Source organism: Scyliorhinus torazame, chromosome 15 (genome assembly GCF_047496885.1).
Source record: "Scyliorhinus torazame isolate Kashiwa2021f chromosome 15, sScyTor2.1, whole genome shotgun sequence".
Classification (NCBI taxonomy): Eukaryota; Metazoa; Chordata; class Chondrichthyes; order Carcharhiniformes; family Scyliorhinidae; genus Scyliorhinus; species Scyliorhinus torazame.
Window position 1 is genome coordinate 160,367,493 of NC_092721.1, and position 13,644 is coordinate 160,381,136.

General features: G+C 50.9%; 1 protein-coding gene across 1 annotated transcript in view; it reads right to left on the reverse strand.

Moving 5' to 3' along the window:
- trmt9b (tRNA methyltransferase 9B) overlaps positions 1-12,245 on the reverse strand; it is a 57,968-nt gene extending 45,723 nt beyond the window's left edge. Inside the window, exon 1 of the mRNA XM_072477014.1 lies at positions 12,099-12,245. The gene's annotated coding sequence lies outside the window, so the exon portion shown is untranslated. The remainder of the gene's footprint in view (positions 1-12,098) is intronic.
- Positions 12,246-13,644: the final 1,399 nt, after the last annotated feature.

Sequence of the window (13,644 nt, forward strand, 5' to 3'; positions counted from 1 at the left end):
GGTCATTCACAGCGTCACAAGTGAAGAAAAAAGCAGAGGCTGCAAGACAGTCCAACCTCTGCTCAGCTGGAATGCGGATGCTGGGACCATCAATGAAAAGGGAATTGTGATGACTACATTGTGTCAGTAAAATAATTGAAATGAAAAATGAAATGAAAATCGCTTATTGTCACAAGTAGGCTTCAAATGAAGTTACTGTGAAAAGCCCCTAGTCGCCACATTCCGGCACCTGTTCGGGGAGGCTGGTACAGGAATTGAACCGTGCTGTTGGTCTGCCTTGGTCTGCTTTCAAAGCCAGCGATTTAGCCCAGTGCTAAACCAGCCCCTTGGACATTGTTACCCAATTGGACATTGGACACTGTACTTTTAAAAAGTAAGCAACTTGGAATAATGGACACTATACACTCTCAAAATAGTTTGTGGAAAGTAAGGTGACTTTGTGGTTTCTGAACAGACAGACAGACTCAGTCAGTGGGATTCTCTGTTTCCGAGACTAAGTGCTGACACTGGGACTGAATCAGTGGCTTTGATAAAGCCAGGGGAGTCCCATGAGCTTCTTAAAAGTCCTTTATTTCAGCAACAGCATCATACATGCACAGGGCCCGGTTACCTTTCACCGGGTCCTCATTCCCTTTTTTTAGCTGGCTCTACAGCTGCCGGCCTTTTATGCTAGTGCTGGGTTAACTCACTCCAATTGAGCACAGGAAACAATCATCCCCAGCTGGATGAGTCCTGTGCAGGTTACTACAGGTTATTATGCACCTCCTCCCTCAAAGTCCAAAACCCTTCGCAAGAACGACCTTTGAGGAGAGGATAGGAGAGGACCAAACGGGTGCAAACCCGTCAGTGGGCAGACAATACACCCCCCGCAAACAAAACAGATTGGTTCGGATAAAGCGCCACTGATATGCCATCAATCGGCACACGACGAGTGGTGAACGTAACTGAGGCTTTAATACACTAAACAGAAAGCCTCCTGGCCTCTGATCCCGAACTGGATCAGAGGCGGAGACCAGCCACCTTTATACATGAGCCCGAGGGGAGCCAGGGCAGAGTCAGCAGGGACAAGCCCAGGCATGTAACAATACAATACAAGACAATACGTGGTTTACCACATTCACCCCCTGTTTAAAAAAAAAAGAGTCCAGTGGGGGTGAAGTGGGCTTAAAGATCAAGTCTGTCGGGGGCCTTGACCTTCCGCCGTGATCGCCTCAGTCCCGGCTGTGGTGTGGGCACCGGTGTCGAGACCTGCGCGCCCTGGAGCGTGTTGTCCTCTTCTTCACCCAGTTGTTGAGTCGGTGGAGGGGGGGGCGGTGTATGGGCGGGGGTGGTGGTGATGGCCGCCGGTGGGCCTGCGGGTGCCAGTTCTTGAGGTAGGTGGGTAGAGGTTGGGGAAGATGGTGTAGGGTCGGGGGTGGTGGTGATGGTCGCTGGGGAACCTGCAGGTGCCAAATCCCTGAAGGGAGACTGTGTCCTGTTGCCCGTCCTGATGTGCCACGTAGGCATATTGTGGATTGGCATGGAGGAGCAGGACCTTCTCGACGAGGGGATCTGATTGATGGCTCCTCGCATGCTTCCAGAGGAGGACGGGCCCTGGGACTGTCAGCTAGGATGGGAGCGAGACCCCGGAGGTGGACTTCCTGGGGAAGGCAAACATACGCTCATTGGTGGCAGTACACAGGAGTGACCGGATGGAGTGGAGCGCAATGGAGAGCACCTCCTGCCAGCGGGAGACTGGGAGACTTTTCAACCGTAGGGCCAGGAGGACGGCCTTCCAGACCATCGCGTTCTCCCTCTTCACCTGTCCATTGCCCCGGGGGTTGTAGCTGGTCATCCTGCCGGAGACGATGCCCTTGCTGAGCAGGAACTGACGCAACTCGTCGTTCATGAAGGAGGAACCCCGATCGCTATGGATGTAGGTGGGGAACCCGAACAAGGTGAAAAGACTGTGCAGGGCCTTGATGACGGTGGCAGAGGTCATGTCAGGGCATGGGGTGGAAAAGGGGAATCTTGAGTGCTCGTCAAAAATGTTGAGGAATGTTACGATCAGTGGAGGGGAGGGGTCCTTTGAAATCGATGCTGAGGCGCTCAAAGGGGCGAGAGGCCTTTACCAGGTGCGCTCTGTCTGGCCGATAGAAGTGCGGTTTGCACTCCGCGCAGACCTGGCAGTCCCTGGTCACGGTCCTTACCTCCTCGATGGAGTAAGGCAGGTTGCGAGCCTTGATAAAGTGAAAATAACGGGTGACCCCCGGGCGACAGAGGTCATTGTGGAGGGCCTGGAGTCAATCAACTTGTGCGCTGGCACATGTACCGTGGGATAGGGGCTGTTTTGCACATGGCTAAATCGCTGGCTTTGAAAGCAGACCAAGGCAGGTCAGCAGCACGGTTCGATTCCCGTAACAGCCTCCCCGAACAGGCGCCGGAATGTGGCGACTAGGGGCTTTTCGCAGTAACTTCACTTGAAGCCTACTTGTGACAATAAGCGATTTTCATTTCATTTCATAGGGCATCTGGGGGCTCATTGAGCTTCCCAGGTCGATACAAGATATCGTAGTTGTAGGTGGAGAGCTCGATCCTCCACCTCAGAATCTTGTCATTCTTGATCTTGCCCCACTGTGTGTTATTGAACATGAAGGCAACCGACCGTTGGTCAGTGAGGAGAGTGAATCGCCTGCCGGCCAGGTAATGCCTCCAATGTCACACAGCTTCCACAATGGCTTGGGCTTCCTTTTCGATGGAGGTGTGTCGAATTTCGGAGGCATGGAGGGTACGGGAGAAGAAAGCCACGGGCCTGCCCGCCTGGTTGAGGTTAGCGGCCAGCGCAAAGTCCGACGCATCCCTCTCCACCTGGAAAGGAATGGACTCGTCCACAGCGTGCATCGCGGCTTTGGCAATATCTGCCTTGATGCGGTTGAAGGCCAGTCGGGCCTCAGCCGTCAGGGGAAAAACGGTGGATTTAATAAGCAGACGGGCCTTGTCCGCATAATTGGGCATAACCCCAGGCATCTCTTCAGGGCCTTGGGGCAGTGCGGGAGGGGGAGTTCCAGGAGGGAGCGCATGCAGTCGGGGTCGGGCCTAGGACTCCGTTTTCCACAACGTAGTCAAGGATGGCTAGGCGGGTCGTGCGGAAAACGCATTTTTCCTTATTGTAAGTGAGGTTCAGGAGTTTGGCAGTGTGGAGGAAGTGCCGGAGGTTTTCGTCATGGTCCTGCTGGTCATAGCCGTAGATGGTGACATTATCTAAATACGGGGAAGTGACCCGCAGCCTGTACTGGTCAACCATTCGGTCCATTTCCCGTTGGAAGACCGAGACCCCATGGGTGACGCCGAAGGGAACCCTGAGGAAGTGGTAGAGGCGGCCATCTGCCTCGAAGGCAGTGCATTGGTGGTCCTCTGGGCGGATAGGGAGCTGGTGGTACGCGGACTTCAAGTCAACTGTGGAGAAGACTCGATACTGTGCAATCTGATTGACCATGTCAGATATGCGGGGGAGGGGTACGCATCGAGCTGCGTGTACCGGTTGATGGTTTGACTGTAGTCGATGACCATCCGGTGCTTCTCCCCAGTCTTGACGACCACCACTTGGGCTCTCCAGGAGCTGGTACTAGACTCAATGATCCCCTCTCATAGGAGTCGCTGGACCTCCGACCTGATAAAGGTCCTATCCCGGGCACAGTATCGCCTGCTGCTTGGAGCGACAGGGTTACAGTCCGGGGTGAGGTTAGCGAAGAGCGAGGGTGGGGCGACCTTAAGGGTCACAAGACTACAGACGGTGAGGGGGGCAGGGGTCCGCCGAACTTTTAAAGTAAGGCTTTGGAGGTGGCACTGGAAGTCGAGCTCCAGTAATAGGGCAGCGCAGAGATTGGGAAGGAAGTAGAGTTTGAAGTTAGTGTACTCTACGCCTTGTACAGTAAGGGTCGCGACACAGTACCCCCGGATTTCTACTGCATGTGATCTGGAAACCAGGGAGATTTTCTGGGTCGTGGGTAAGATTGGGAGGGAGCAGCGCCTTACCGTATCTGGATGTATGAAGCAGTCTGTGCTCCCGGAGTCGAAAAGGCAGGCCGTCTCGTGCCCGTTGATCCGGACAGTCATCGTCGATTTTGTGAGGTGATGAGGCCGGGACTGGTCGAGCGTGATGGAGGCGAGCTTCGGAAGGTGATGGGTAGGCCGGTCGGAGGTAGCGGCGGCCAGCGTATGACCGGGTGAGCAGGGCTCCCGGGAGGCTGCGGAGTGGTCCCAAGATGGCGGCCCCCATGGGTCGCGCGTGGCGGGTGAAGTACAAAATGGCATTAAAGATGGCAGCACCCACGGGTCGCACATGGTGGGTGGCGCGGCAGCTGGGGGCGGCCCCGACAGGCAGCAGGCAGCGCTGCTGGGCCTAGAAGCTTTAGGGAGAGATCGGGCCTGGCAGGCTTTCGCAAAGTGGCTCTTCCTCCCACACCTGTTGCAAGTCGCGTTCCGTGCAGGGCAACGTTGTCTGGGATGATTACCCTGGCCGCAAAAGTAGCACTTGGGCCTTCCGGCGTTGGCGGGCTGCTGCGCGACACAGGCTTGCGCCGCACCCGGGTCGGTTGATGATGGCACCCACGAGGTCCACAAGGGTGCCGCGCGGTCGGAGGTGTAGGCCTCCATGTTCTGGAAAGCCGCACTGTCTCTGGGAGGCCGAGTGTACCCCCTTCTAGCAATCGCTGGCGGACGTAGCTCGAGTTCATGCCCGCGACATAAGCGTCCCTGATCAATAGCTCCGCGTGTTGGGTAGCCGATACCGCCACAGCTCCGGCAGAGTACCCACAAGGCACACAGGAATTCTGCTGGTGACTCCCCAGGGCGTTGTCATCTCGTGGCAAGAAGGTGCCTAGCGTACACCTCGTTCACAGACTTAGCATAATGTCCCTTCAGCAGCATTATCGCCTCCGTATATGAGGTGGCGTCCCTGATGAGAAGAAAGACTTGCGGGCTCAGCCGTGCATGGAGGATCTGCTTTTTTTGGAGTTCGGTGAAGTCTTCGGTGAAGGATCCGAGGTACGCTTCGAAGCAGCTTAGCCAATGCTCGAAAGTTGCAGTGGCGTCGGCTGCCTGTGGGTCCAGCTCCAGGCGATCAGGCTTAAGTGATGAATTCATTTAGATGTTTAGTGTATCAAATTGAGATGCCATCAATGAACACACGACGAGTGGCCAATGTAACTGAAGCTTTAATGCACTAAACAGAAAGCCTCCTGGCCTCTGATCCTGAACTGGCTCAGAGGTGGAGACCAGCCACCTTTACACATGAGCCCGAGGGGAGGAGCCACAGGAGTCAGCCGGGACAAGCCCAGGCATGTAACAATACAATACAATACAGTGGTTTACCACAACCACCGAACGCGGAAGCAGGACGGGCCGGCGGGTACTCCACCAAGCATTACATCTGGCCCAACACCCTCACCTGTCACACAGGGGGCGAAGCTGCCAACAGCCAAACCCGGGGATGGCATGCGCCACGGCACCAGACCCATCAAGCCAAGGCCCAATCGGCATGGCATGCCTTCCAGCCACAGAGGGAACAGGTGGGGGGGGAAACATCGGACAACGTCCCGTAACTCCCAAAAGCCCTTAATTAAAAAAAAAAAATCAGGCACTCTAAAGTTTACCTAAAATTAAAGCACCTACCAAAATGCCCAGGGAGCTGTCGCCCTGACATTCTTACAGTACCTCTACAGTCACGACCAGAATGACGTTCCAAAAGGGCGGCGGAAACTCGAGAACGAACTCCCCGGTGGACCACTGTCAGCATCACAAAACAATGGCAGACAGAGACAGAAGTCACTCAGAAGATACCGCTTCCTGTACTGCCAGACACGTCAGGCTCCATCCAGCAGACACTCACAAGCCGGCAGCAAAACCCAACCCGGCATTCGCCTTCCATGACATCACAGGCTCCGAAAGAAAAAACACAACAAAACGAAAACTCTGTACCGTAGTCCACATGTAAAAAACAAATTCCGGGTAGGTAGCTCAGCCGAACAAGCAGCACGCCAACAGCTCCAATTCATCATCGTCGCCAGTTTGATAAAGCCAGGGGAGTCTCACGAGCTTCTTAAAAGTCCTTTATTTCAGCAACAGCATCATACATACACAGGGCCCGGTTCCCTTTCACCGGGTCCTCATTCCTTTTTAGCTGGCTCTACATCAAATCTGTCAGCACATGACCAAAACAAGGCAGACGCATGGAAAAGCCATGGGGACCAAATTCGCACCCCAATACGCCAACATCTTCATGCACGAGTTTGAACAAGACCTACTCACCGCACAGGACCTTCAACCGACGTTATACACCAGATACATCAATGACATTTTTTTCCTTTCGACCCACGGCGAAGAATCACTGAAACGACTACACGATGACATCAATAAGTTCCATCCAACCATCAGGCTCACCATGGACTACTCTCCAAAATCAGTTGCATTCTTGGACACACTCGTCTCCATCAAGGACGGTCACCTCAGCACTTTGCTTTACCGCAAACCCACGGATAACCTCACGATGCTCCACTTCTCCAGCTTCCTCCCTAAACACATTAAAGAAACCATCCCCTATGGACAAGCTCTCCGTATACACAGGATCTGCTCAGGCGAGGAGGAGCGTAACAGACATCTACAGACGTTGAAAGATGCCCTCGTACGAACGGGATATGGCGCTCGACTCATCAATCGACAGTTCCAACGCACGACAGCAAAAAAACGCACCGACCTCCTCAGAAGACAAATTTGGGACACAACCGACAGAATACCCTTCGTCGTCCAGTACTTTCCCGGAGCGGAGAAACTACAACATCCTCTTCACAGCCTTCAACACGTCATCGATGAAAATGAACATCTTGCCAAGGTCATCCCCATACCCCCACTACTTGCCTTCAAACAACCGCGCAACCTCAAACAAACCATTGTTTGCAGCAAACTACCCAGCCTTCAGAACAGTGACCACGACACCACACAACCCTGCCATGGCAATCTCTGCAAGACGTGCCAGATCATCGACATGGATACCACCATTACAAGTGAGAACACCACCCACCAGGTACGCGGTACATACTCGTGCGACTCGGCCAACGTTGTCTACCTCATACGCTGCAGGAAAGGATGTCCCGAAGCGTGGTACATTGGCGAGACCATGCAGACGCTGCGACAACGAATGAACGGACATCGCGCAACAATTACCAGGCAGGAATGTTCCCTTCCAGTCGAGGAACACTTCAGCAGTCAAGGGCATTCAGCCTCTGATCTCCGGGTAAGCGTTCTCCAAGGCAGCCTTCAGGACGCCCGACAACGCAGAATCGCCGAGCAGAAACTTATAGCCAAATTCCGCACACATGAGTGCGGCCTCAACCGGGACCTGGGATTCATGTCGCATTACATTCATCCCCCACCATCTGGCCTGCGAAATCCTACCAACTATCCTGGCTTGACACAATTCACACCTCTTTAACCTGGGGTTACCCCATCTCTGTATCTGTAAAGATTTAATCACCTGTTAATGCTCGTATTCCAAGCATTGTCTGGCATCTTTGAATCTGTCTATATATATGTTTCTGGAACATACCTCTTCATTCATCTGAGGAAGGAGCAGCGATCCGAAAGCTAGTGACATCGAAACAAACCTGTTGGACTTTAACCTGGTATTGTAAGACTTCTTACTGATCTCACCCCAGTCCAACGCCGGCATCTCCACATCATGGCTACTATTATTAAGAAAGAACCTTGTCCAAATCCTACAGTTAACTCAGCCAGCGAAAAGAGGCAAATTCATTTCACATGCAGGATGACATGGCCGTTAGGTTTCTGTGTCCGCTGGTAGTAAGTTAATTAGTTGATGTTATAAGTGGCTGGATGCTTTCCTGTAAAAGTTGGGCTATTGTCTCTACATAAATTGCAATTGCGAATGATCTGGCGGAAGTTTTTATAGTTCTGCATTAAGGTGCAGGTGGACAGAGATTTACTTTTTCTGTAATTCATGCTTACCTGGAGTGAGTGAGTGAAGTGAAGTTTCATTCTTGCAAGGATTCATTGCCAGTGGGAGTTTATATTAATGCTACCTACTTTTAGAAGTTGAATATAGATGGATGCTGAGGAAGACCATTTTAGTCGAAGTGTGAACAATTAAGTTTCTAGTACAGATGTGCTCACTCCTCGAGTAACAATTAACCACATTCCACAGCATGAGACACGATGATGGGCTTATGGATCATATTCCTTAAAATGTAGCTCTCCAGGAACCAGTGCTAAACAGCCCATCAAACCAAGACAGTATCAGAGGAAATATGTTGATGACCGCTTGCTGAAGTAGTAGTAGATGGAGATGGGTACAAAAGTGTGAGAAATCCAGATGTTTTTGTAATTGTCTGATTAGTATTTAAATAGAATATGTTGAGACGATACCATAAAAATGTATTAATACGCGTGTAGGAGCGGTTTCACGACCTGTGTATTGAGTCAGCTTCCATGTGGGGTTATTCCCTATGGCTCAGCTCAGTACAGAGAGGAACAAACACAACAACCTGGACATAGATGGCTTATTTAATCAAGCTTGTTACATGTACACGGAGAACAGGCTGGATATCGGCCAAGACCTGTTCTGCCGAACAAAGACCCGAACACAGTAATTATACAACGTTCAAAAATCAATAGCCCACCCCAGTTCAACGTGATCCAATCCCTGAAGCTGCTTCTATTAAACTTATCCAATAGAATTGCAAGCAGTGTTTAAACTTCACCCAATAGAGTCGCAAGCAGCACATGATTGATCCTCATCCTGATCCTCATCATTTGCGTACAATCCCAGCAGCTTGCTGACTGTTTGTGATAAGCAGAACAACAGAACCAGCACCCTGAATTGTTTCACAAAGACAAGGGGCGGGATTCTCCCGTACCCGGTGGGGCAGGGGGTCCTGGCAGCATGGAGTGGCGTGAACCACTCCGGTGTCGGGCCGCCCCAAAGGTGCGGAATCCTCTGCACCTTTAGGGGCGAGGCCCGCACCTTTAGGGGCTAGGCCCGCCCTGGAGTGGTTGGCGCCCCGCCGGCTGGCGTAGAAGACCTTTGGCGCCACGCCAGCCGGGGCCGAAGGGACTCCGCCGGCCTCCGCGAGTCCGCACATGCGCGGGAGCGTCAGCAGCTGCTGACGTCATCCCCGCACATGTGCAGGGGGGGGGGGTGTCACCTAAGCGTCGGCCAGGGCGGAGGCTGATGGTCAGCGCGTAGGAAAAGAGTGCCCCCACGGCACAGGCCCGCCCATGGATCGGTGGGTCCCGATCGCGGGCCAGGCCACCGTGGGGGCACCCCCCGGGGCCAGATCGCCTCGCGCCTCCCCCCCCCCAGGACCCCGGAGCCCGCCCGCGCCGCCAGGTCCCGCCAGTAAGGGACCTAATTCAATTTACACCGGCGGGACGGGCATAGTACCAGCGGGACTTCGGCCCATCGCAGGCTGGAGACTCAGCGGGGGGGGGGGGCGATCCGCGATTTCCGCCTGGTGACGCGCGGGAGCGTCATCCCTGCGCATGTGCGGGGGGGGGGGGTGTCACCTAAGCGTCAGCCATGGCGGAGGCTGATGGTCAGCGCGTAGGAAAAGAGTGCCCCCACGGCACAGGCCCGCCCATGGATCGGTGGGCCCCGATCGCGGGCCAGGCCACCGTGGGGGCATTGGCATAGAACCAGCGGGACTTCGGCCCATCGCGGGCCGGAGAATCAGCGGGGGGGGGGGGTTGGCGATCCGCGATTTCCGCCTCCGCCGAATCTCCGGTGCCGGAGAATTCGGTGGCCGGCGGGGGCGGGATTCACGCCGCCCCCAAGCGATTCTCCAACCCGGCGGCGTGTTGGAGAACCCCGCCCCATATGTCAGAAGTAATGTCCTTTTGGTCAAGTTAGCTATGCTAAATCCCATTTGATTACTTATTGCTGCTATGTCCTAAAAATACATGTTTAATGGTTAATAATGATTACTCAGTCCTATAATTCATCTCAACCCTTAATAAAACAACTTATGTAAAACTACTCTAGTGGCATGCTAACGATTCAGTTTTAAGAGGTATCATCGCTGAACCCCCCCCCCCCCCCCCCTTCAAAGCGTTGTGTACAGTGACATTGGTAACAGGCCAGTGAAAAGTTATAAGGCTGATCATGAATATTAAAATGCTTTCTGCATTCACAGAGAATAAGACATTTTCATATACTGGACACATGTTTGTTCACTGATTCACTACGTATGACAGTAACTTAACCACTGAAAGCTCAGTACTATGACCTGAGCAAATATGGTGAGACAGAAGCATGGAGCAAATGTCATGTTTGCTGTAGAATACAGGTTACTTGATTCCGATGCTTTAATTATATTAAATACTGCCAGTTTTACATGAATGCACAATGGTTAGGATGTCATTTAGTGGAAAAATGGGAACATAGAAAATAGGAGCAGGAGTAGTTCATTTGGCCCTCTGAGCCTGCTCCGAATTCAAGGCGATCATTGCTGATCCTCAGCTCCATACTCCAACGCTCTCCCAATACCCTTTGATATCTTTAGAGTCTCGAAATCTACCTGTTTCCTTCTTAGATATATTTAGTGACTTGGCCTCCAGAGCCTTCTGTGGCAGAGAATTCACCACCCTCTGAATTAAGATGTTTCTCCTAACTTCAGTCCGAAATGGCCTACCCCATATCGTGGGACTGTGACCCCTGTATATAGATCCCCCAGCCAGAGGAAACAACATCCCTGCATCCAGTCTATCCAGCCCTATCAGAATTTTATACGATTCAATTAGATCCCCTCACATTCTTCTAAATTTGAGTAAATACAGGGCCAGCTGACCCAATCTCTCCTCATGGCAATCTTGCCATGCCAAGAATGGTTCTGGTGAACCTTTGCTGTACTTCCTCTAGCTAAGTTTTATCCTTTCTTAGATAAGGGAACCAAAACTGCACACAACACTCCAGTGCCCTATCCAGCTGCAGTAAGGTACTCTTTCTCCTGTACTCAAGTGGTCTTGCAATGAAGGCCAACATACCATTTGGCTCCCTAACAGCTTGTTTTACCTGCATGCTTGCATTCAGTGACAGGTGTACTTCACAACTATCCCTGTTATACTGCATCTGCCATGTATTTACCTATTCATGCAACTTGTCGAAAGCCCCTTGAAGCCTCTGAACATTCTTCTCATCATTCACATTCCGGCCACATTTCATGTCATCAGCAAACTTGGAAATATTACTTTTGGTTCCCTCATCCAAATCATTGATATACCTTGTGACAAGGTGGGTCGCCAACACTGATCCCTGAGGGAGCCTGCCACTTCGAAAATGATCCATTCATTCCTACTCTCAGTTTCCTGCTAGCCAAATCTCAATACATGACAATATATTACCACAATCCCATGTGCTTTCATTTTGTACACTAATCTTTTATCTGGGAATTTATCAAAAACTTTCTGAAAATCCAAATACACCACATCCACTGGTTCACCCTTATCTAGTCTACTAGATAAGTCTGCAAGAGAAATTCCAGTAGGTTTGCCAAACATGATTTCCCTTTCATAAATCCATGTTGACTTCGTCTAATCCGGTTGATATTTCCGAAGTGTCCTGTTATTGCACCCTTTGCAATAGACGCTAGCATTTTCCCTAAGACTGATGTCAGGCTAACCAGTCTGTAATTCCGTTTAGTCAAGTACTGAACACACTAACACCATGGGCCCTGAATACAATAGTAGGTCAATGCTCACAGTTAAAAAAAAAGGAACATTTAAAAAAAATTCACCTGTAAGATAAAAAGCACGACTGGATAGAGTCGCGCAGGTTATTAATTTTTATGTTTTAAGATCAGCGTTCGCCGGGTTTTGGAAACCAGACTCAGTTTGGTGTGACTTTCAAACATGAGCGTCGACTGGCTCTGTTTAGCAACAAGTCCATCTCATTGTTCCACAATGGACGTGTGTTTTCAGCTTGCTTTGCCTATTCCCTACACAAGTTTAAATGCAGTTGAGTCACCTTATTTTCCTGAGTGCTCACTCAGAATGTGAACTTTATTGAACAAAACAGCGAGCGGCGTATTAAAACCACAAAGTCCACGTACCTGCTGGAATATGGTGAGTCGATCTGAGGGCTGCTGCTGGAGCGTGTTTGGAACGTTGACCGGAATTGGAACGCGGTCGGTTTCTGTAACTTAGCGACGGCCGCGAACTGTCACACAGAAATCGACAAAACAACCCCTGGCGAGCGCTCATTGGACTGCACTGTCACCTGATTCCAGCAGCTGCTCAGCAACGGCCCAAGTTTGCAACCTCCCCATCATTCAAGAAGTGGAGGTGGCTGAGAGCGAGTACAAAGTTTCAACAATTAGACCGTCGTCTGTTTAACTTCAGCAGCTTTGCGAGAGTTTCTTTAGGAGGAAATAACAAACTGAAGTGAGCTGAAACGGAGGCGGGCAGGAACTCACAGGACTTATCCATTCACCCAGACAGAAAATAGGAATTGTGGATGTCTGATACGTGTCTGGACATGATGTTAATTGTTAAAGTTTAGTTCATATATGCTTTCTGACGACTTGTTTTGTTTTGACTTTATAATGTGTGATTTTGTGATCTTCAAAGAAAAGTCTCATGTTGGCTTTATCAAAGATAAGTAGAAATTTAATCTGTCCCTAATTTTTCTTTAAAAATGCCAGTTTTCTTTGGCAGTCAAGTTATTCAGATGAAAGTTCAGCTTGCTTGCAACAGCTCCTGCAGTAATAAAAGGGCAGAGAGGAGGGAAGTCTGAAGTGTGTTTACGAGAACATCTTTATTTGGCATCATTATTGTGTAAGTACTGAGTTGCAATAACTGGCAACCAGGGACTAACAACGTAAAGGCTGAGATAATACTGAGCAGCTCTTACATGCTATGTGTCTGCCCGTACCTAGGGGAGAACTGTGCTCCTGACAGGTTTCCCCTTCTGTAACTGCGTCGTCCCAGCATCCACGTGGCCACCCAGTCTACATCTTCCCAGTTTAAGTTGGGACAACCAATGTAAGAGAACAATCGCAAGATGTAAACTAATTACAACATATAAAGTTGAACAGGGCTAACAACACATAACTATTCACACGACAAAACACTGATTGGGCTGGTGCATAGCCCATCGCTTCTATCCCCCCCCCCCCAGTTTATAAAGACAAAGTCCATTTGTAGACTAGTTCATCACAGTCCTTGAACCATGTATTTAGTTTACTTGTTGCCCTGGGTGTGTAATTGTGTCAGTTGGCTATGCTTGAGATGCCCTTTGGTTGATGTCCTCAGTGTGGATGGCATCAGCGTCTTTGCGGTGGACCCAGTGGCTGCAGGCCTTACTGTGTTGGCCTCTGACAGAACCTCCATTTCCACTGGTGGAGGGAGCCTGAATTGCTGGTTCAGTTACCTGCAGTCGTTTTGTACACAATGAGCACCGTCCTAGGCAACCAGATTGCTGTTTAACCGTGGGGCATGTCTGTATACTACCGCCAGTTTGTTATGACCGCATGTGGTCTAGATCCTGACTGTTTGACCAGGTTCTAAATGGAAGAGGCTGCGAGCATTTCAGTCATAATACCTCTTACCCCTTTGTTCCCACTTCATATGAGCGGCACTCATGTTGGCATCTACCTT